This window comes from Ranitomeya variabilis, chromosome 1, assembly GCF_051348905.1.
Source record: "Ranitomeya variabilis isolate aRanVar5 chromosome 1, aRanVar5.hap1, whole genome shotgun sequence".
In the NCBI taxonomy this organism is placed as follows: Eukaryota; Metazoa; Chordata; class Amphibia; order Anura; family Dendrobatidae; genus Ranitomeya; species Ranitomeya variabilis.
In genome coordinates, this window is record NC_135232.1 from 770,470,591 (window position 1) to 770,480,458 (window position 9,868).

At 48.1% G+C, this 9,868-nt stretch overlaps 33 pseudogenes; all 33 read left to right on the forward strand.

The window, feature by feature from the left end:
- Positions 1-13: 13 nt before the first annotated feature.
- LOC143799826 (5S ribosomal RNA) lies at positions 14-132 on the forward strand (annotated as a pseudogene).
- Positions 133-572: 440 nt separating this feature from the next.
- Positions 573-691, forward strand: LOC143799837 (5S ribosomal RNA; annotated as a pseudogene).
- A 246-nt stretch (positions 692-937) lies between these two features.
- Positions 938-1,056, forward strand: LOC143799158 (5S ribosomal RNA; annotated as a pseudogene).
- Positions 1,057-1,133: 77 nt separating this feature from the next.
- LOC143798870 (5S ribosomal RNA) lies at positions 1,134-1,252 on the forward strand (annotated as a pseudogene).
- A 259-nt stretch (positions 1,253-1,511) lies between these two features.
- LOC143799159 (5S ribosomal RNA) lies at positions 1,512-1,630 on the forward strand (annotated as a pseudogene).
- Positions 1,631-1,707: 77 nt separating this feature from the next.
- Positions 1,708-1,826, forward strand: LOC143798525 (5S ribosomal RNA; annotated as a pseudogene).
- A 245-nt stretch (positions 1,827-2,071) lies between these two features.
- LOC143799161 (5S ribosomal RNA) lies at positions 2,072-2,190 on the forward strand (annotated as a pseudogene).
- A 77-nt stretch (positions 2,191-2,267) lies between these two features.
- Positions 2,268-2,386, forward strand: LOC143797988 (5S ribosomal RNA; annotated as a pseudogene).
- A 257-nt stretch (positions 2,387-2,643) lies between these two features.
- On the forward strand, positions 2,644-2,762 carry LOC143800734 (5S ribosomal RNA; annotated as a pseudogene).
- Positions 2,763-2,839: 77 nt separating this feature from the next.
- Positions 2,840-2,958, forward strand: LOC143799849 (5S ribosomal RNA; annotated as a pseudogene).
- Positions 2,959-3,205: 247 nt separating this feature from the next.
- Positions 3,206-3,324, forward strand: LOC143799162 (5S ribosomal RNA; annotated as a pseudogene).
- Positions 3,325-3,401: 77 nt separating this feature from the next.
- LOC143799860 (5S ribosomal RNA) lies at positions 3,402-3,520 on the forward strand (annotated as a pseudogene).
- Positions 3,521-3,597: 77 nt separating this feature from the next.
- Positions 3,598-3,716, forward strand: LOC143798770 (5S ribosomal RNA; annotated as a pseudogene).
- Positions 3,717-3,965: 249 nt separating this feature from the next.
- Positions 3,966-4,084, forward strand: LOC143799163 (5S ribosomal RNA; annotated as a pseudogene).
- A 77-nt stretch (positions 4,085-4,161) lies between these two features.
- LOC143798516 (5S ribosomal RNA) lies at positions 4,162-4,280 on the forward strand (annotated as a pseudogene).
- A 443-nt stretch (positions 4,281-4,723) lies between these two features.
- On the forward strand, positions 4,724-4,842 carry LOC143800542 (5S ribosomal RNA; annotated as a pseudogene).
- Positions 4,843-5,087: 245 nt separating this feature from the next.
- On the forward strand, positions 5,088-5,206 carry LOC143799165 (5S ribosomal RNA; annotated as a pseudogene).
- A 77-nt stretch (positions 5,207-5,283) lies between these two features.
- LOC143799871 (5S ribosomal RNA) lies at positions 5,284-5,402 on the forward strand (annotated as a pseudogene).
- Positions 5,403-5,663: 261 nt separating this feature from the next.
- Positions 5,664-5,782, forward strand: LOC143799166 (5S ribosomal RNA; annotated as a pseudogene).
- Positions 5,783-5,859: 77 nt separating this feature from the next.
- On the forward strand, positions 5,860-5,978 carry LOC143797961 (5S ribosomal RNA; annotated as a pseudogene).
- Positions 5,979-6,223: 245 nt separating this feature from the next.
- On the forward strand, positions 6,224-6,342 carry LOC143799167 (5S ribosomal RNA; annotated as a pseudogene).
- A 77-nt stretch (positions 6,343-6,419) lies between these two features.
- On the forward strand, positions 6,420-6,538 carry LOC143799882 (5S ribosomal RNA; annotated as a pseudogene).
- A 444-nt stretch (positions 6,539-6,982) lies between these two features.
- LOC143799894 (5S ribosomal RNA) lies at positions 6,983-7,101 on the forward strand (annotated as a pseudogene).
- Positions 7,102-7,349: 248 nt separating this feature from the next.
- Positions 7,350-7,468, forward strand: LOC143799168 (5S ribosomal RNA; annotated as a pseudogene).
- Positions 7,469-7,545: 77 nt separating this feature from the next.
- Positions 7,546-7,664, forward strand: LOC143799905 (5S ribosomal RNA; annotated as a pseudogene).
- A 257-nt stretch (positions 7,665-7,921) lies between these two features.
- On the forward strand, positions 7,922-8,040 carry LOC143799169 (5S ribosomal RNA; annotated as a pseudogene).
- Positions 8,041-8,117: 77 nt separating this feature from the next.
- LOC143799917 (5S ribosomal RNA) lies at positions 8,118-8,236 on the forward strand (annotated as a pseudogene).
- Positions 8,237-8,487: 251 nt separating this feature from the next.
- LOC143799170 (5S ribosomal RNA) lies at positions 8,488-8,606 on the forward strand (annotated as a pseudogene).
- Positions 8,607-8,683: 77 nt separating this feature from the next.
- Positions 8,684-8,802, forward strand: LOC143799929 (5S ribosomal RNA; annotated as a pseudogene).
- A 251-nt stretch (positions 8,803-9,053) lies between these two features.
- Positions 9,054-9,172, forward strand: LOC143799171 (5S ribosomal RNA; annotated as a pseudogene).
- Positions 9,173-9,249: 77 nt separating this feature from the next.
- On the forward strand, positions 9,250-9,368 carry LOC143799941 (5S ribosomal RNA; annotated as a pseudogene).
- Positions 9,369-9,616: 248 nt separating this feature from the next.
- LOC143797977 (5S ribosomal RNA) lies at positions 9,617-9,735 on the forward strand (annotated as a pseudogene).
- A 77-nt stretch (positions 9,736-9,812) lies between these two features.
- LOC143800547 (5S ribosomal RNA) overlaps positions 9,813-9,868 on the forward strand; it is a 119-nt pseudogene continuing 63 nt past the window's right edge.

Sequence of the window (9,868 nt, forward strand, 5' to 3'; positions counted from 1 at the left end):
GCGAAAGCAGTCGGTCAATGGCCACACTAAGCTGAATGTGCCTGCCCTCGTCAGATCGCAAATGCTAAGCAGCTTGAGGCTAGGCAAGTACCAGCATGGGAGACTGGCTGGGAATCCCTGGTACCGTTGACTTGGTTTTTTCGTTTTGATCCAAGCTTTCCCTGACGATTGTATTCCTCTTGAAAAGAGCCGCACTGGTGTGAACAATCTGTCATTGGCCACTCTAAGCTGAATGTGCCAGCTCTGGTTAGATCGCAAATGCTAAGCAGCTTGAGGCTGGGCAAGTTTCTTTTTTTTTTGGGGGGGGGGGGTTTATCAAAGCTTTCCCTTACAATTTTATATCTCTTGAAAAGACCCGCTGTGGTGCTAGTTGTCCGTCAATGGCCACTCTAAGCTGAATGTGCCTGCCCTCGTCAGATCGCAAACGCTAAGCAGCTTGAGGCTGGGCAAGTACCGGCATGGGAGACTGGCTGGGAATCCCCGGTACCGTTGATTTGCTATTTTTTTTTTCTCAAAGCTTTCCCTTACGATTGTTTTCATCTTGAAAAGACTAGCAGACGCGAAAGCAATTGGTCAATGGCCACACTAAGCTGAATGTGCCTGCCCTCGTCAGATCGCAAATGCTAAGCAGCTTGAGGCTAGGCAAGTACCAGCATGGGAGACTGGCTGGGAATCCCTGGTACCGTTGACTTGGTTTTTTCGTTTTGATCCAAGCTTTCCCTGACGATTGTATTCCTCTTGAAAAGAGCCGCACTGGTGTGAACAATCTGTCATTGGCCACTCTAAGCTGAATGTGCCAGCTCTGGTTAGATCGCAAATGCTAAGCAGCTTGAGGCTGGGCAAGTTTCTTTTTTTTTTTGGGGGGGGGGGGGTTTATCAAAGCTTTCCCTTACAATTTTATATCTCTTGAAAAGACCCGCTGTGGTGCTAGTTGTCCGTCAATGGCCACTCTAAGCTGAATGTGCCTGCCCTCGTCAGATCGCAAACGCTAAGCAGCTTGAGGCTGGGCAAGTACCGGCATGGGAGACTGGCTGGGAATCCCCGGTACCGTTGACTTGCTATTTTGTTTTTCTCAAAGCTTTCCCTTACGATTGTTTTCATCTTGAAAAGACTAGCAGACGCGAAAGCAATCGGTCAATGGCCACACTAAGCTGAATGTGCCTGCCCTCGTCAGATTGCAAATGCTAAGCAGCTTGAGGCTAGGCAAGTACCAGCATGGGAGACTGGCTGGGAATCCCTGGTACCGTTGACTTGGTTTTTTCGTTTTGATCCAAGCTTTCCCTGACGATTGTATTCCTCTTGAAAAGAGCCGCACTGGTTTGAACAATCTGTCATTGGCCACTCTAAGCTGAATGTGCCAGCTCTGGTCAGATCGCAAATGCTAAGCAGCTTGAGGCTGGGCAAGTTTCTTTTTTTTTTTTTTTTTTTTTTTTTTGGGGGGGGGGGTTTATCAAAGCTTTCCCTTACAATTTTATATCTCTTGAAAAGACCCGCTGTGGTGCTAGTTGTCCGTCAATGGCCACTCTAAGCTGAATGTGCCTGCCCTCGTCAGATCGCAAACGCTAAGCAGCTTGAGGCTGGGCAAGTACCGGCATGGGAGACTGGCTGGGAATCCCCGGTACCGTTGACTTGCTATTTTGTTTTTCTCAAAGCTTTCCCTTACGATTGTTTTCATCTTGAAAAGACTAGCAGACGCGAAAGCAATTGGTCAATGGCCACACTAAGCTGAATGTGCCTGCCCTCCTCAGATCGCAAATGCTAAGCAGCTTGAGGCTAGGCAAGTACCAGCATGGGAGACTGGCTGGGAATCCCTGGTACCGTTGACTTGGTTTTTTCGTTTTGATCCAAGCTTTCCCTGACGATTGTATTCCTCTTGAAAAGAGCCGCACTGGTGTGAACTATCTGTCATTGGCCACTCTAAGCTGAATGTGCCAGCTCTGGTTAGATCGCAAATGCTAAGCAGCTTGAGGCTGGGCAAGTTTCTTTTTTTTTTTTGGGGGGGGGGGTTTATCAAAGCTTTCCCTTACAATTTTATATCTCTTGAAAAGACCCGCTGTGGTGCTAGTTGTCCGTCAATGGCCACTCTAAGCTGAATGTGCCTGCCCTCGTCAGATCGCAAACGCTAAGCAGCTTGAGGCTGGGCAAGTACCGGCATGGGAGACTGGCTGGGAATCCCCGGTACCGTTGACTTGCTATTTTTTTTTTCTCAAAGCTTTCCCTTACGATTGTTTTCATCTTGAAAAGACTAGCAGACGCGAAAGCGATCGGTCAATGGCCACACTAAGCTGAATGTGCCTGCCCTCGTTAGATCGCAAATGCTAAGCAGCTTGAGGCTAGGCAAGTACCAGCATGGGAGACTGGCTGGGAATCCCTGGTACCGTTGACTTGGTTTTTTCGTTTTGATCCAAGCTTTCCCTGACGATTGTATTCCTCTTGAAAAGAGCCGCACTGGTTTGAACAATCTGTCATTGGCCACTCTAAGCTGAATGTGCCATCTCTGGTCAGATCGCAAATGCTAAGCAGCTTGAGGCTGGGCAAGTTTCTTTTTTCTTTTTTTTTTTTTTTTTTGGGGGGGGGGTTTATCAAAGCTTTCCCTTACAATTTTATATCTCTTGAAAAGACCCGCTGTGGTGCTAGTTGTCCGTCAATGGCCACTCTAAGTTGAATGTGCCTGCCCTCGTCAGATCGCAAACGCTAAGCAGCTTGAGGCTGGGCAAGTACCGGCATGGGAGACTGGCTGGGAATCCCCGGTACCGTTGACTTGCTATTTTGTTTTTCTCAAAGCTTTCCCTTACGATTGTTTTCATCTTGAAAAGACTAGCAGACGCGAAAGCAATCGGTCAATGGCCACACTAAGCTGAATGTGCCTGCCCTCGTCAGATCGCAAATGCTAAGCAGCTTGAGGCTAGGCAAGTACCAGCATGGGAGACTGGCTGGGAATCCCTGGTACCGTTGACTTGGTTTTTTCGTTTTGATCCAAGCTTTCCCTGACGATTGTATTCCTCTTGAAAAGAGCCGCACTGGTTTGAACAATCTGTCATTGGCCACTCTAAGCTGAATGTGCCAGCTCTGGTCAGATCGCAAATGCTAAGCAGCTTGAGGCTGGGCAAGTTTTTTTTTTTTTTTTTTGGGGGGGGGGGTTTATCAAAGCTTTCCCTTACAATTTTATATCTCTTGAAAAGACCCGCTGTGGTGCTAGTTGTCCGTCAATGGCCACTCTAAGCTGAATGTGCCTGCCCTCGTCAGATCGCAAACGCTAAGCAGCTTGAGGCTGGGCAAGTACCGGCATGGGAGACTGGCTGGGAATCCCCGGTACCGTTGACTTGCTATTTTGTTTTTCTCAAAGCTTTCCCTTACGATTGTTTTCATCTTGAAAAGACTAGCAGACGCGAAAGCAATTGGTCAATGGCCACACTAAGCTGAATGTGCCTGCCCTCGTCAGATCGCAAATGCTAAGCAGCTTGAGGCTAGGCAAGTACCAGCATGGGAGACTGGCTGGGAATCCCTGGTACCGTTGACTTGGTTTTTCGTTTTGATCCAAGCTTTCCCTGACGATTGTATTCCTCTTGAAAAGAGCCGCACTGGTGTGAACAATCTGTCATTGGCCACACTAAGCTGAATGTGCCTGCCCTCGTCAGATCGCAAATGCTAAGCAGCTTGAGGCTAGGCAAGTACCAGCATGGGAGACTGGCTGGGAATCCCTGGTACCGTTGACTTGGTTTTTTCGTTTTGATCCAAGCTTTCCCTGACGATTGTATTCCTCTTGAAAAGAGCCGCACTGGTTTGAACAATCTGTCATTGGCCACACTAAGCTGAATGTGCCAGCTCTGGTCAGATCGCAAATGCTAAGCAGCTTGAGGCTGGGCAAGTTTTTTTTTTTTTTTTTTTGGGGGGGGGGGGTTTATCAAAGCTTTCCCTTACAATTTTATATCTCTTGAAAAGACCCGCTGTGGTGCTAGTTGTCCGTCAATGGCCACTCTAAGCTGAATGTGCCTGCCCTCGTCAGATCGCAAACGCTAAGCAGCTTGAGGCTGGGCAAGTACCGGCATGGGAGACTGGCTGGGAATCCCCGGTACCGTTGACTTGCTATTTTGTTTTTCTCAAAGCTTTCCCTTACGATTGTTTTCATCTTGAAAAGACTAGCAGACGCGAAAGCAATCGGTCAATGGCCACACTTAGCTGAATGTGCCTGCCCTCGTCAGATCGCAAATGCTAAGCAGCTTGGGGCTAGGCAAGTACCAGCATGGGAGACTGGCTGGGAATCCCTGGTACCGTTGACTTGGTTTTTTCGTTTTGATCCAAGCTTTCCCTAACGATTGTATTCCTCTTGAAAAGAGCCGCACTGGTGTGAACAATTTGTCATTGGCCACTCTAAGCTGAATGTGCCAGCTCTGGTCAGATCGCAAATGCTAAGCAGCTTGAGGCTGGGCAAGTTTTTTTTTTTTTTTTTTGGGGGGGGGGGTTTATCAAAGCTTTCCCTTACAATTTTATATCTCATGAAAAGACCCGCTGTGGTGCTAGTTGTCCGTCAATGGCCACTCTAAGCTGAATGTGCCTGCCTTCGTCAGATCGCAAACGCTATGCAGCTTGAGGCTGGGCAAGTACCGGCATGGGAGACTGGCTGGGAATCCCCGGTACCGTTGACTTGCTATTTTGTTTTTCTCAAAGCTTTCCCTTACGATTGTTTTCATCTTGAAAAGACTAGCAGACGCGAAAGCAATCGGTCAATGGCCACACTAAGCTGAATGTGCCTGCCCTCGTCAGATCGCAAATGCTAAGCAGCTTGAGGCTAGGCAAGTACCAGCATGGGAGACTGGCTGAGAGTCCCTGGTACCGTTGACTTGGTTTTTTCGTTTTGATCCAAGCTTTCCCTGACGATTGTATTCCTCTTGAAAAGAGCCGCACTGGTGTGAACAATCTGTCATTGGCCACTCTAAGCTGAATGTGCCAGCTCTGGTTAGATCGCAAATGCTAAGCAGCTTGAGGCTGGGCAAGTTTCTTTTTTTTTTTGGGGGGGGGGGTTTTATCAAAGCTTTCCCTTACAATTTTATATCTCTTGAAAAGACCCGCTGTGGTGCTAGTTGTCCGTCAATGGCCACTCTAAGCTGAATGTGCCTGCCCTCGTCAGATCGCAAACGCTAAGCAGCTTGAGGCTGGGCAAGTACCGGCATGGGAGACTGGCTGGGAATCCCCGGTACCGTTGACTTGCTATTTTGTTTTTCTCAAAGCTTTCCCTTACGATTGTTTTCATCTTGAAAAGACTAGCAGACGCGAAAGCAATCGGTCAATGGCCACACTAAGCTGAATGTGCCTGCCCTCGTCAGATCGCAAATGCTAAGCAGCTTGAGGCTAGGCAAGTACCAGCATGGGAGACTGGCTGGGAATCCCTGGTACCGTTGACTTGGTTTTTTCGTTTTGATCCAAGCTTTCCCTGACGATTGTATTCCTCTTGAAAAGAGCCGCACTGGTTTGAACAATCTGTCATTGGCCACTCTAAGCTGAATGTGCCAGCTCTGGTCAGATCGCAAATGCTAAGCAGCTTGAGGCTGGGCAAGTTTCTTTTTTTTTTTTTTTTTTTTTTTTTTTTGGGGGGGGGGGTTTATCAAAGCTTTACCTTACAATTTTATATCTCTTGAAAAGACCCGCTGTGGTGCTAGTTGTCCGTCAATGGCCACTCTAAGCTGAATGTGCCTGCCCTCGTCAGATCGCAAACGCTAAGCAGCTTGAGGCTGGGCAAGTACCGGCATGGGAGACTGGCTGGGAATCCCCGGTACCGTTGACTTGCTATTTTGTTTTTCTCAAAGCTTTCCCTTACGATTGTTTTCATCTTGAAAAGACTAGCAGACGCGAAAGCAATCGGTCAATGGCCACACTAAGCTGAATGTGCCTGCCCTCGTCAGATCGCAAATGCTAAGCAGCTTGAGGCTAGGCAAGTACCAGCATGGGAGACTGGCTGGGAATCCCTGGTACTGTTGACTTGTTTTTTTCGTTTTGATCCAAGCTTTCCCTGACGATTGTATTCCTCTTGAAAAGAGCCGCACTGGTGTGAACAATCTGTCATTGGCCACTCTAAGCTGAATGTGCCAGCTCTGGTTAGATCGCAAATGCTAAGCAGCTTGAGGCTGGGCAAGTTTCTTTTTTTTTTTTTGGGGGGGGGGTTTATCAAAGCTTTCCCTTACAATTTTATATCTCTTGAAAAGACCCGCTGTGGTGCTGGTTGTCCGTCAATGGCCACTCTAAGCTGAATGTGCCTGCCCTCGTCAGATCGCAAACGCTAAGCAGCTTGAGGCTGGGCAAGTACCGGCATGGGAGACTGGCTGGGAATCCCCGGTACCGTTGACTTGCTATTTTTTTTTTCTCAAAGCTTTCCCTTACGATTGTTTTCATCTTGAAAAGACTAGCAGACGCGAAAGCAATCGGTCAATGGCCACACTAAGCTGAATGTGCCTGCCCTCGTCAGATCGCAAATGCTAAGCAGCTTGAGGCTAGGCAAGTACCAGCATGGGAGACTGGCTGGGAATCCCTGGTACCGTTGACTTGGTTTTTTCGTTTTGATCCAAGCTTTCCCTGACGATTGTATTCCTCTTGAAAAGAGCCGCACTGGTTTGAACAATCTGTCATTGGCCACTCTAAGCTGAATGTGCCAGCTCTGGTCAGATCGCAAATGCTAAGCAGCTTGAGGCTGGGCAAGTTTCTTTTTTTTTTTTTTTTTTGGGGGGGGTTTATCAAAGCTTTCCCTTACAATTTTATATCTCTTGAAAAGACCCGCTGTGGGGCTAGTTGTCCGTCAATGGCCACTCTAAGCTGAATGTGCCTGCCCTCGTCAGATCGCAAACGCTAAGCAGCTTGAGGCTGGGCAAGTACCGGCATGGGAGACTGGCTGGCAATCCCCGGTACCGTTGACTTGCTATTTTGTTTTTCTCAAAGCTTTCCCGTACGATTGTTTTCATCTTGAAAAGACTAGCAGACGCGAAAGCAATCGGTCAATGGCCACACTAAGCTGAATGTGCCTGCCCTCGTCAGATCGCAAATGCTAAGCAGCTTGAGGCTAGGCAAGTACCAGCATGGGAGACTGGCTGGGAATCCCTGGTACCGTTGACTTGGTTTTTTCGTTTTGATCCAAGCTTTCCCTGACGATTGTATTCCTCTTGAAAAGAGCCGCACTGGTGTGAACAATCTGTCATTGGCCACTCTAAGCTGAATGTGCCAGCTCTGGTTAGATCGCAAATGCTAAGCAGCTTGAGGCTGGGCAAGTTTCTTTTTTTTTTTTTTTGGGGGGGGGGGTTTATCAAAGCTTTCCCTTACAATTTTATATCTCTTGAAAAGACCCGCTGTGGTGCTAGTTGTCCGTCAATGGCCACTCTAAGCTGAATGTGCCTGCCCTCGTCAGATCGCAAACGCTAAGCAGCTTGAGGCTGGGCAAGTACCGGCATGGGAGACTGGCTGGGAATCCCCGGTACCGTTGACTTGCTATTTTGTTTTTCTCAAAGCTTTCCCTTACGATTGTTTTCATCTTGAAAAGACTAGCAGACGCGAAAGCAATCGGTCAATGGCCACACTAAGCTGAATGTGCCTGCCCTCGTCAGATCGCAAATGCTAAGCAGCTTGAGGCTAGGCAAGTACCAGCATGGGAGACTGGCTGGGAATCCCTGGTACCGTTGACTTGGTTTTTTCGTTTTGATCCAAGCTTTCCCTGACGATTGTATTCCTCTTGAAAAGAGCCGCACTGGTTTGAACAATCTGTCATTGGCCACTCTAAGCTGAATGTGCCAGCTCTGGTCAGATCGCAAATGCTAAGCAGCTTGAGGCTGGGCAAGTTTCTTTTTTCTTTTTTTTTTTTTTTTTTGGGGGGGGGGTTTATCAAAGCTTTCCCTTACAATTTTATATCTCTTGAAAAGACCCGCTGTGGTGCTAGTTGTCCGTCAATGGCCACTCTAAGCTGAATGTGCCTGCCCTCGTCAGATCGCAAACGCTAAGCAGCTTGAGGCTGGGCAAGTACCGGCATGGGAGACTGGCTGGGAATCCCCGGTACCGTTGACTTGCTATTTTGTTTTTCTCAAAGCTTTCCCTTACGATTGTTTTCATCTTGAAAAGACTAGCAGACGCGAAAGCAATCGGTCAATGGCCACACTAAGCTGAATGTGCCTGCCCTCGTCAGATCGCAAATGCTAAGCAGCTTGAGGCTAGGCAAGTACCAGCATGGGAGACTGGCTGGGAATCCCTGGTACCGTTGACTTGGTTTTTTCGTTTTGAACCAAGCTTTCCCTGACGATTGTATTCCTCTTGAAAAGAGCCGCACTGGTGTGAACAATCTGTCATTGGCCACTCTAAGCTGAATGTGCCAGCTCTGGTTAGATCGCAAATGCTAAGCAGCTTGAGGCTGGGCAAGTTTCTTTTTTTTTTTTTTTTTTGGGGGGGGGGGTTTATCAAAGCTTTCCCTTACAATTTTATATCTCTTGAAAAGACCCGCTGTGGTGCTAGTTGTCCGTCAATGGCCACTCTAAGCTGAATGTGCCTGCCCTCGTCAGATCGCAAACGCTAAGCAGCTTGAGGCTGGGCAAGTACCGGCATGGGAGACTGGCTGGGAATCCCCGGTACCGTTGACTTGCTATTTTTTTTTTCTCAAAGCTTTCCCTTACGATTGTTTTCATCTTGAAAAGACTAGCAGACGCGAAAGCAATCGGTCAATGGCCACACTAAGCTGAATGTGCCTGCCCTCGTCAGATCGCAAATGCTAAGCAGCTTGAGGCTAGGCAAGTACCAGCATGGGAGACTGGCTGGGAATCCCTGGTACCGTTGACTTGGTTTTTTCGTTTTGATCCAAGCTTTCCCTGACGATTGTATTCCTCTTGAAAAGAGCCGCACTGGTTTGAACAATCTGTCATTGGCCACTCTAAGCTGAATGTGCCAGCTCTGGTCAGATCGCAAATGCTAAGCAGCTTGAGGCTGGGCAAGTTTCTTTTTTTTTTTTTTTTTTTTGGGGGGGGGGTTTATCAAAGCTTTCCCTTACATTTTATATCTCTTGAAAAGACCCGCTGTGGTGCTAGTTGTCCGTCAATGGCCACTCTAAGCTGAATGTGCCTGCCCTCGTCAGATCGCAAACGCTAAGCAGCTTGAGGCTGGGCAAGTACCGGCATGGGAGACTGGCTGGGAATCCCCGGTACCGTTGACTTGCTATTTTGTTTTTCTCAAAGCTTTCCCTTACGATTGTTTTCATCTTGAAAAGACTAGCAGACGCGAAAGCAATCGGTCAATGGCCACACTAAGCTGAATGTGCCTGCCCTCGTCAGATCGCAAATGCTAAGCAGCTTGAGGCTAGGCAAGTACCAGCATGGGAGACTGGCTGGGAATCCCTGGTACCGTTGACTTGTTTTTTTCGTTTTGATCCAAGCTTTCCCTGACGATTGTATTCCTCTTGAAAAGAGCCGCACTGGTGTGAACAATCTGTCATTGGCCACTCTAAGCTGAATGTGCCAGCTCTGGTTAGATCGCAAATGCTAAGCAGCCTGAGGCTGGGCAAGTTTCTTTTTTTTTTTTTTTGGGGGGGGGGGTTTATCAAAGCTTTCCCTTACAATTTTATATCTCTTGAAAAGACCCGCTGTGGTGCTAGTTGTCCGTCAATGGCCACTCTAAGCTGAATGTGCCTGCCCTCGTCAGATCGCAAACGCTAAGCAGCTTGAGGCTGGGCAAGTACCGGGATGGGAGACTGGCTGGGAATCCCCGGTACCGTTGACTTGCTATTTTGTTTTTCTCAAAGCTTTCCCTTACGATTGTTTTCATCTTGAAAAGACTAGCAGACGCGAAAGCAATCGGTCAATGGCCACACTAAGCTGAATGTGCCTGCCCTCGTCAGATTGCAAATGCTAAG